The sequence below is a fragment of the Pongo abelii genome, chromosome 9 (assembly GCF_028885655.2).
Source record: "Pongo abelii isolate AG06213 chromosome 9, NHGRI_mPonAbe1-v2.0_pri, whole genome shotgun sequence".
Lineage (NCBI taxonomy): Eukaryota > Metazoa > Chordata > Mammalia > Primates > Hominidae > Pongo > Pongo abelii.
Window position 1 is genome coordinate 17,068,003 of NC_071994.2, and position 12,307 is coordinate 17,080,309.

Below are 12,307 nucleotides of genomic sequence, written 5' to 3' on the forward strand. Positions count from 1 at the left end.
TTTGAAGAGAGCAGTGGTTCTCCTAGCATGCAGTTGGAGATCTGAGAACGGGCAGACTGCCTCTTCAAGTGGGTCACTGACCCCTGACCCCTGAGCAGCCAAACTGGGAGGCACCCCCCAGCAGGGGCAGACTGACACCTCACACGGCCGGGTACTCCAACAGACCTGCAGCTGAGGGTCCTGTCTGTTAGAAGGAAAACTAACAAACAGAAAGGACATCCACTGCAAAAACCCATCTGTACATCACTATCATCAAAGACCAAAAGTAGATAAAACCACAAAGATGGGGAAAAAACAGAGCAGAAAAACTGGAAACTCTAAAAAGCAGAGCGCCTCTCCTCCTCCAAAGGAATGCAGTTCCTCACCAGCAACAGAACAAAGCTGGACGGAGAATGACTTTGACGAGCTGAGAGAAGAAGGCTTCAGACGATCAAATTACTCCGAGCTATGGGAGGATATTCAAACCAAAGGCAAAGAAGTTAAAAACTTTGAAAAAAATTTAGAAGAATATATAACTAGAATAACCAATACAGAGAAGTGCTTAAAGGAGCTGATAGAGCTGAAAGCCAAGGCTCAAGACCACGTGAAGAATGCAGAAGCTTCAGAAGCCAATGCGATCAAATGGAAGAAAGGGTATCAGTGATGGAAGATGAAATGAATGAAATGAAGCGAGAAGGGAAGTTTAGAGAAAAAAGAATAAAAAGAAATGAGCAAAGCCTCCAAGAAATATGGGACTATGTGAAAAGACCAAATCTACATCAGATTGGTGTACCTGAAAGTGACGGGGAGAATGGAAACAAGTTGGAAAACACTCTGCAGGATATTATCCAGGAGAACTTCCCCAGTCTAGCAAGGCAGGCCAACATTCAGATTCAGGAAATACAGAGAACACCACAAAGATACTCCTCGAGAAGAGCAACTCCAAGACACACAATTGTCAGATTCACCAAAGTTGAAATGAAGGAAAAAATATTAAGGGCAGCCAGAGAGAACGGTCAGTTACCCTCAAAGGGAAGCCCATCAGACTAACAGCAGATCTCTCAGCAGAAACTCTACAAGCCAGAAGAGAGTGGGGGCCAATATTCAACATTCTTAAAGAAAAGAATCTTCAACCCAGTACTTCATATCCAGCCAAACTAAGCTTCATAAGTGAAGGAGAAATAAAATCCTTTACAGACAAGCAAATGCTGAGAGATTTTGTCACCACCAGACCTGCCCTAAAAGACCTCCTGAAGGAAGTGCTAAACATGGAAAGGCACAACCGGTACCAGCCACTGCAAAATCATGCCAAAATGTAAAGACCATCAAGACTAGGAAGAGACTGCATCAACTAAAGAGCAAAATAACCAGCTAACATCATAATGACAGGATCACATTCACACATAACAATATTAACTTTAAATGTAAATGGACTAAATGCTCCAATTAAAAGACACAGACTGGCAAATTGGATAAAGACTCAAGACCCATCAGTGTGCTGTATTCGGGAAACCCATCTCATGTGCAGAGACACACATAGGCTCAAAATAAAAGGATGGAGGAAGATCTACCAAGCAAATGGAAAACAAAAAAAGGCAGGGGTTGCAATCCTAGTCTCTGATAAAACAGACTTTAAACCAAAAAAGATCAAAAGAGACAAAGAAGGTCATTACATAATGGTAAAGGGATTAATTCAACAAGAAGAGCTAACTATCCTAAACATATACGCACCCAATACAGGAGCACCCAGATTCATAAAGCAAGTCCTGAGTGACCCACACAATAATAATGGGAGACCTTAACACCCCACTGTCAACATTAGACAGATCAACGAGACAGAAAGTTAACAAGGATACCCAGGAATTGAACTCAGCTCTGCACCAAGTGGACCTAATAGACATCTACAGAACTCTCCACCCCAAATCAACAGAATATACATTTTTTTCAGCACCACACCTATTCCAAAATTGACCACATACTTGGAAGTAAAGCTCTCCTCAGCAAATGTAAAAGAACAGAAATTAAAACAAACTATCTCTCAGATCACAGTGCAATCAAGCTAGAACTCAGGATTAAGAATCTCACTCAAAACCGCTCAACTACATGGAAACTGAACAACCTGCTCCTGAATGACTACTGGGTACATAACGAAATGAAGGCAGAAATAAAGATGTTCTTTGAAACCAACGAGAACCAAGACACAACATACCAGAATCTCTGGGATGCATTCAAAGCAGTGTGTAGAGGGAAATTTATAGCACTAAATGCCCACAAGAGAAAGCAGGAAAGATCCACAATTGACACCCTAACATCACAATTAAAAGAACTAGAAAAGCAAGAGCAAACACATTCAAAAGCTAGCAGAAGGCAAGAAATAACTAAAATCAGAGCAGAACTGAAGGAAATAGAGACACAAAAAACCCTTCAAAAAATCAATGAATCCAGGAGCTGGTTTTTTGAAAGGATCAACAGAATTGATAGACCGTTAGCAAGACTAATAAAGAAAAAAAGAGAGAAGAATCAAATAGATGCAATAAAAAATGATAAAAGGGATATCACCACTGAGCCCACAGAAATACAAACTACCATCAGAGAATACTACAAACACCTCTATACAAATAAACTAGAAAATCTAGAAGAAATGGATAAATTCCTTGACACATACACTCTCCCAAGACTAAACCAGGAAGAAGTTGAATCTCTGAACAGACCAATAACAGGAGCTGAAATTGTGGCAATAATCAATAGCTAACCAACCAAAAAGAGTCCAGGACCAGATGGATTCACAGCCGAATTCTACCAGAGGTACAAGGAGGAACTGGTACCATTCCTTCTGAAACTATTCCAATCAATAGAAAAAGAGGGAATCCTCCCTAACTCATTTTATGAGGCCAGCATCATCCTGATACCAAAGCCGGGCAGAGACACAACAAAAAAAGAGAATTTTAGACCAATATCCTTGATGAACATTGATGCAAAAATCCTCAATAAAATACTGGCAAACCATATCCAGCAGCACATCAAAAAGCTTATCCACCATGATCAAGTGGGCTTCATCCCTGGGATGCAAGGCTGGTTCAATATACGCAAATCAATAAATGTAATCCAGCATATAAACAGAACCAAAGACAAAAACCACATGATTATCTCAATAGATGCAGAAAAGGCCTTTGACAAAATTCAACAACCCTTCATGCTAAAAACTCTCAATAAATTAGGTATTGATGGGACGTATCTCAAAATAATAAGAGCTATCTATGACAAACCCACAGCCAATATCATACTGAATGGGCAAAAACTGGAAGCATTCCCTTTGAAAACTGGCACAAGACAGGGATGCCCTCTCTCACCACTCCTCTTCAGCATAGTGTTGGAAGTTCTGGCCAGGGCAATTAGGCAGGAGAAGGAAATAAAGGGTATTCAATTAGGAAAAGAGGAAGTCAAATTGTCCCTGTTTGCAGATGACATGATGGTATATCTAGAAAACCCCATTGTCTCAGCCCAAAATCTCCTTAAGCTCATAAGCAACTTCAGCAAAGTCTCAGGATACAAAATCAATGTACAAAAATCACAAGCATTCTTATACACCAACAACAGACAAACAGAGAACCAAATCATGAGTGAACTCCCATTCACAATTGCTTCAAAGAGAATAAAATACCTAGGAATCCAACTTACAAGGGATGTGAAGGACCTCTTCAAGGAGAACTACAAACCACTGCTCAATGAAATAAAAGAGGATACAAACAAATGGAAGAACATTCCATGCTCATGGGTAGGAAGAATCAATATCATGAAAATGGCCATACTGCCCAAGGTAATTTACAGATTCAATGCCATCCCCCTCAAGTTACCAATGACTTTCTTCACAGAATTGGAAAAAACTACTTTAAAGTTCATATGGAACCAAAAAAGAGCCCACATTGCCAAGTCAATCCTAAGCCAAAAGAACAAAGCTGGAGGCATCACGCTACCTGACTTCAAACTATACTACAAGGCTTACAGTAACCAAAACAGCATGGTACTGGTACCAAAACAGAGATATAGATCAATGGAACAGAACAGAGCCCTCAGAAATAACACCACATATCTACAACCATCTGATCTTTGACAAACCTGAGAAAAACAAGAAATGGGGAAAGGATTCCCTATTTAATAAATGGTGCTGGGAAAACTGGCTAGCCATATGTAGAAAGCTGAAACTGGATCCCTTCCTTACACCTTATACAAAAATCAATTCAAGATGGATTAAAGACTTAAATGTTAGACCTAAAACCATAAAAACCCTAGAAGAAAACCTAGGCATTACCATTCAGGACATAGGCATGGGCAAGGACTTCATGTCTAAAACACCAAAAGCAATGGCAACAAAAGCCAAAATTGACAAATGGGATCTAATTAAACTAAAGAGCTTCTGCACAGCAAAGGAAACTACCATCAGAGTGAACAGGCAACCTACAAAATGGGAGAACATTTTCACAACCTACTCATCTGACAAAGGGCTAATATCCAGAATCTACAATGAACTCAAATAAATTTACAAGAAAAAAATGCACAACCCCATCAAAAAGTGGGCGAAGGACATGAACAGACACTTCTCAAAAGAAGACATTTATGCAGCCAAAAAACACATGAAAAAATGCTCACCATCACTGGCCATCAGAGAAATGCAAATCAAAACCACAATGAGATATCATCTCACACCAGTTAGAATGGCAATCATTAAAAAGTCAGGAAACAACAGATGCTGGAGAGGATGTGGAGAAATAGGAATACTTTTACACTGTTGGTGGGACTGTAAACTAGTTCACCCATTGTGGAAGTCAGTGTGGCTATTCCTCAGGGATCTAGAACTAGAAATACCATTTGACCCAGCCATCCCATTACTGGGTATATACCCAAAGGATTATAAATCATGCTGCTATAAAGACACATGCACACGTATGTTTATTGCGGCATTATTCACAAGAGCAAAGACTTGGAACCAACCCAAATGTCCAACAATGATAGACTGAATTAAGAAAATGTGGCACATATACTCCATGGAATACTATGCAGCCATAAAAAATGATGAGTTCATGTCCTTTATAGGGACATGGATGAAATTGGAAATCATCATTCTCAGTAAACTATCTCAAGAACAAAAAACCAAACACCGTATATTCTCACTCATAGGTGGGAATTGAACAATGAGAACACATGGACACAGGAAGGGGAACATCACACTCTGGGGACTGTTGTGGGGTGGGGGCAGGGGGGAGGGATAGCATTGGGAGATATACCTAAAGTATAATAATAATAATAATAAAATAAAAATAAAAAAAGAAACTAGACATCAATTATGGGCAGAACTTCAGAAAGTTCACAAATACATGGAAATTAAACAGCATGCTCCTCAACAACTAATTAGTCAAAGAATAAATTAAAAGATAAATTATAAAATATTTTGAGGTAAATAAAAATGGAAAAACAATCTACCAAATCTTATGGGATATAGCAAATGCAGTTCTAAGGGGGAAGCTCATAGCAACAAATATTTCATTCCATCCAAAAAAGAAGAAATAATTTAAGCAAACAACATAATTTTACACCTTAAGAAATTAGGAAAAAGAAGAATACTATAAACCCAAAATTAGTAAAAGCAAGGAAATTATAAAGAACTGAGAAATGATAAATAATTTAGAGACTAGAAAATATGATAAAAATGATCACTAAAATAATAGTTGGTTTCTTGAAGAGATTAAGAAAATTGACAAACCTTCATCTAGACTAATTAAGACAAAAATAAAGAAGACTAAAATTTAGAGATAAGAGATGTCAGAACTAATACCAAAGAAATGCAAAGGATCATCAGTGACTACTGTAAACAATTATATGCCAACCAATTGGATAACCTAAAAGAAAGAATAAATTCCTAGACACATACAGTCTACCAAGATTGAATCATGAAGAAGTAGAAAATCTGAACAGACCAATAACAAGTAGAGATATTGAATAAATAATAAAAATTCTTCCATCAAAGGACAGCTCAGAAACTGTTGGCTTCACTGTTGAAATCTACCAAATATTTAAAGAACTAATATGAATCTTTCTCAAATTCTTTCAAAATATTGAAGAACAAAGAATGCGTTTAAATTCATTTTATGAGGCCAGCATTACCTGGATACTAAAACCAAACAAGGACACTACAAGAAAAGAAAATTACAGATGAATATTCCTGATTAACATAGATGAAAAATCTATTCAAACCAAAATACTAGCAAACCAGATTCATTAGCACCTTAATAGGATCATTCACCATAATCAAGTGAGATTTATCCCTAGAATGCAAAGATGGTTCAACATACAAAAATCAATTCTGTAAACATACCACATTAACATAATAAAGGATAAAAATTATATGATCATTTCAATCATTGCAGAAAAGGCACTTGATAAAATTCAACATTCCTTTCATGATAAAAACACTACAGAAACTAAGTATAGAAGGAATGTACCTCAAGACAGTACAGACTGTGTGAAAACCCCCAGCTAACATCTTACTCATCATAATGTTATACTTACTTGTGGTAATTTGTCTGAAAGGACAAACATAGAAGTTGGACTACAAATAGGAAAGAAGATTAACAAGGTTCAGGAGAAAGTTGAAACCCAATTCAAGGAATCTAAATAATATGATAAAGTGACACAGAAGCTGAAATTCAAATTTGCCATGTTTTTTAAAGAACAACCAAACTGATCTGATAGAGCTGAAAAATTCACTTCAAAAATTTCACAATACAATCACAAATATTTACACCAGAATAAACCAGCTTGAGAAGAGAATCTCAGAGCTTGAAGACCGGTTCTCTGAATTAACTCAGTTGGAAAAAAATAAAGAAAAAAATGAATATAACCTCTGAGAAATATGGAATTATGTAAAGAGACCAAATCTAAGACTATTGGTATCCCTAAAAGAGATGGTGAGAAAGAAAGAAACATGGAATACATATTTGAGGATATTATCCATGAAAATTTTTCTGACCCCACCAATGAGGCCAACATTCAAACTCAGGAAGGGTAGAGAACCCCTGTGAAATACCACACTATACAAGATGACCATCCTTAAGACACAGAAGTATCAGCTTCTCCAAGTTCAACATGAAAAAAATAACATTAAAGGCCGCTAGACAGAAGGAGTGGGCACCTATGCAGGAAACCCCATCAGGTTAACAGTGTATATGCATTCTTAAAGAAAAGAAACCCCAACCAAGCATTTTATATCGAGCCAAACTAAGCTTCATAAGTGAGGGAGACATAAGATCCTTTTCAGACAAGCAAGTGATATACCTTATAAGTAGCCCTTAAGGGAGTGCTAAATACGGAAACAAAATACTGTTACTAGCCACCACAAAGACACTCTTAAGTACATAGACCATTGACACTATAAAGCAACTAAAAATCAAGTCTACTTAGTAACCAGCTGACATTATGACAGGATCCGATCCATGCATATCAATATTAACCTTGAATGTAAATGGGCTAAATGCCCCCAGTTAAAAAGCACAGAGTGGCAAGTTCAATAAAGAAGCAAGACTCAGTGGTATGCTGTCTGCAAGAGATCCACCTCACTTGCAATGACAATCATAGGCTCAAAGTAAAGAGATGGAGAAAAATATACCAAGCAAACAAACAAACAAACAAAAAGCAGGGGTTGCAATTCTAATTTTAGACAAGACAGACTTTAAATCAATAACAACATAAAAGACAAAAAAGGCATTACAATAGTAAAAGATTTAATTCAACAAGACTTAACTATCCTAAATATATATGCTCCCAAAACAAGAGCACACAGATTCACAAACCAAGCTATTAGAGACCTACAAATAAACTTAGACAACCACACAAAAATAGTAGGAGACAGCAACACCACACTGACAGTGTTAGGTCACTGAAGCAGAAAACTAACAAAGATATCTCAGATCTGGCTGGATGCAGTGGTTCACACCTGTAATCCCAGCACTTTGGGAGGCTGAGGTGGGCAGATTACTTGAGTCCAAGAGTTCAAGACAAGCCTGGGCAAAATGGCAAAACCCCATCTCTTACAAAAAACAAAAAACAAAACAAAACAAAACAAAAACAACCTGAACTCAACACTTGACAAAATGGACTGAACAGACATCTAAAGAGCTCTCCACCCAAAAGCAACAGAATATACATTCTTGTCATCTGCACATGGCACATATTCTAAAATTGACCACAAAATTGGCTATAAAATCATCCTCAGCAAAATTAAAAAAAAATCATACAGAACACATTATCAGATCACAACACAATAAAAATAGAAATCAACACTAAGAAGATTGCTCAAAACCATACAATTACATGGAAATTAAACCCCATGCTCCTGAATAACTTCTAGGTAAACAATGAAATTAAGACAGAAATCAAGAAATTATTTGAAACCTGTGAGAACAAAGATGTAACACCAGAATCTCTGGGACAGAAATAAAGCAGTGTTAAGAGGGAAATTTATAGCACTAAATGCCCACATAAAAAATTAGAGATATTTCAAATTATCAACCTAACATCACACCTGAAAAGTGAGAAAAACAAGAGCAAACAAATCCTAGAGCTAGCAGAAGGCAAATAATAACCAAAATGAGCGAGGAAATTGAGACATGAAGAAATATAAAAAAGATCAACAAAACAAAGGGTCTGTTTTTTGAAAGAATAAATAAAAATGAAAGACAGCTAGACTAATGAAAAAAAACAGAAGATACAAATAAAGAAAATCAGTAATGACAAAGGGGGAAATCACCACCAACCCAACAGAAATACAAAAAATCTTCAGACACTATTATAAACACTTCTATGCATACAAAACAGAAAACATAGATGAAAGAGATAAATTCCTGGAAACAAACAACCTTCCAAGACTGAAACAGGAAGAAATTGAAACCCTAAACAGACCAATAACAAGACCCCATATTGAATCACTAATAAAAGCCTACCAACCAGAAAAAGCCCAGTACCAGAAAAATTCATGGCTGAATTATCCTAGATGTATAAAGATGAGAATATACCATTCCTACTGAAACTATTCTAAAAAATTGAGAAGAGACTTCTTCTTAATTCATTTTATAACACCAGCATCATTTGGATATCAAAACCTAGCAAAGACACAACAATAAAAAAGAAAACTTCAAGCCAAAAAATTTGATAAATGTAGATGCAAAATACTAGCAAACCAAATCCAAGAGCACATCACAAAGCTAATCTACAATGATAAAGTAGGCTTTACCCCTGGGATGTAAGGTTGGTTGGCAAATCAATAAATATGAGTCATCACATATAGAGAACTAAAAACAAAACCTCATAATCCTCTCAAGTGTTGTAGAAAACGGTTTTGATAAAATTCAACACTTCATGTTAAAAACTCTCAAAAATAGGCGTTAAGAGAACATACTTCAAAATAATAAGAGCCATTTATGACACACCCATAACTAACATCATACTGTATGGGCAAAAGTTGGAAGCATTTCCCTTGAGAACTGGAGCAAGACAAGGATGTCCACTCTCACTACTCCTATTCAAGATAGTACTGAATTCCTAGCCACAGCAACTAGGCAAGAGAAAGAAATAAAAGGCATTCAAATAGAAAGAGAGGAGGTCAAACTCTCCCTGTTGGCAGACAATATGATTCTATACTGAGAAAACTCCATAGTATCTGTCCAAAAGCTCCTAGATCTGATAAACAATTTTAGAAAACTTTTAGGATACAAAATCAATGGAATTAGGACTACATAGCAACAATGTCCAAGCTGAGAGTGAAATCAAGAATACAATCACATTTGCAACAGCCACAAAAAGAATAAAGTAACTAGGAATACAGCTAGCCAGGGACGGGAGAGATCTCTACAATGAGTTACAAGACACTGCTAAGAGATACTATTGATAACAAACAAATCAAAAAACATTCCATGCTCATGGATACAAAGAATCAATATTGTTAAAATGGCCATACTTCCCAAAGCAATTTATAGATTTAATGCTATTCCTATCAATCAATTAATGAAATACTTCACAGAATTAGGAAAAACTGTTCACAATTCATATGGAACCCCCAAAAAAGCCCAAATATCGAAAGCAATCCCAAGAAGAAAGAATAAAGATAGAGGCATCATATTACCCAATTTCAAACCATTCTACAAGGCTGTGGTAATCAAGACAGCATGGTACTGGTACAAAAAAAGACACACACACCAATGAAACACAGTAGAAAGCCCAGAAGTAAAGCCACACACCTACAACTATCTGATCTTTGACCAGGTTGACAAAAACAAGCAATGGAAAGGACTCCCTATTCAATAAATAGTTCAGGGATAACTGACTAACTATATGCAGAAGATTGAAACTGGACCCCTTCCTTACACCATATACAAAAATCAGTTAAAGATGTAAATGTAATACCTAAAAGAAAACCTAGGAAATACCATTATGGACATAGGCCTTAACTAATATTTCATAATGAAGATGCCAAAAGCAATTGCAATAAAAACAAAAATTTAAAAATAAGACCTAGTTAAACTAAAGAGCTTCTGCATAGGAAAAGAAACTATCAACAGAATAAGAAGACAACTCACAGAACAGAAGAAAATTCTTGCAAACTATGCATCCAAGAAAGGTCTAATATCCAGAATCTATAAGAAATTTAACCAAATTAACAAGCAAAAAACAAATGTCTTTATTAAAAAGTAAGCAAAGTACATGAAGAGACACTTTTTCAAAGAAGGCATACACATGGCCAACAAGCATATGAAAAAATTGCAATCCTAAGGAAAAAGAACAAAACCAGAGGCATCACATTACCTGACTTCAAACTATACTACAAGGCTACAGTAGCCAAAACAGCATGGTACTAGTACAAAAACAGACACATGGACCAATGGAACAGAAAGAACCCAGAAATAAAGCCACACACCTGTATATATCTGATCTTCAGCAAACCTGACAAAAACAAGCAATGGGGAAAGCATTGCCTATTCAATAAATGGTGCTGAGATAACTGGCTAGCCAGCCATATGCAGAAGATTGAAACTGGATCCCTTCCTTACACCATATACAAAAATTTACTCAAGATGGATTAAAGACTTAAATGTGAAACCTGAAACTATAAAAACCCTGGAAGACAACCTAGGCAACAGCAATTTGGACATAGAAACAGACAAAGATTTCATGATAAGGATTGCAAAAACAATTGCAACAAAAGCAAAAATTGACAAATGGAATTTAATTAAACTAAAGAGGTTATACACAGCAAAGACAACTATCAACAGAGTGAACAAACAACCTACAGAATGGGAGAAATTTTTTGCAAACTATGCACTATCCAGCATCCATAAGGAACTTAAATTTACAAAAACAAGCAAACAAACAAAAGAACAGGCACTTTTCAAAAGAAGACATTCATGCAACCCACAATCATATGAAAAGAAGCTCATCATTACTTATTAGAGAAATGCAAATGAAAACCACAATGAGATACCATCTCACACCAGTCAGAATGCCTATTATTAAAAAGTCAAAAAAAATAGATGCTGGTGGGGTTGTGGGAGAAAAAGGAATGCTTATGCAGTCTTGGTGGGAGTGCAAATTAGTGTAACCATTGTGGAAGGGACTGTGGCAATTTCTCAAAGACCTAAAAACAGAAATACCATTTGTGGGTGGCAAGCCATCCAGGTGCTGATGCAAGAGACTGAGGGCACGAGCTGTTCCAGTATAATAAAATATACAAAACAACAAGAGTTATAGTAGATCTAGATCATAGACATGACTATATATGAATATCATTAATCATTAGTTATCCGGAGGCCTAACCATCTCCCTGTGATGCTGTGCTTCAGTGGTCACACTCCTAGTCCACCTTCATGTTCCATCCTGTACACCTGGCTCTGCCTTCTAGATAGCAGTAGTAAATTAGTGAAAGTACTAATAGTCCCTAATATGCAGAAATAATAGCTTAAGCTGTCTTTCTCCCTGTCTCCTCTCCCTGTCTGCCTCGGCTGCCAGGCAGGGAAGGGCCCTCTGTACAGTGGACATGTGATCCATGTGACCTTACCTATCATTGGCAATGACTCACACTCATTACCCTGCCCCTTTTGCCTTGTATCCAAGAAATAACAGCGCAGCCAAACATTCAGGGCCCCTACCGGTCTCCACGCACTGGTGGTAGTGGTCCCCCAGGCTCAGCTGCCTTTTCTCTTATCTCTTTGTCTTGTGTCTTTATTTCTACAGTCTCTCGTCACCGCACACAGGGAGAGACCCACCGACCCTGTGGGGCTGGTCC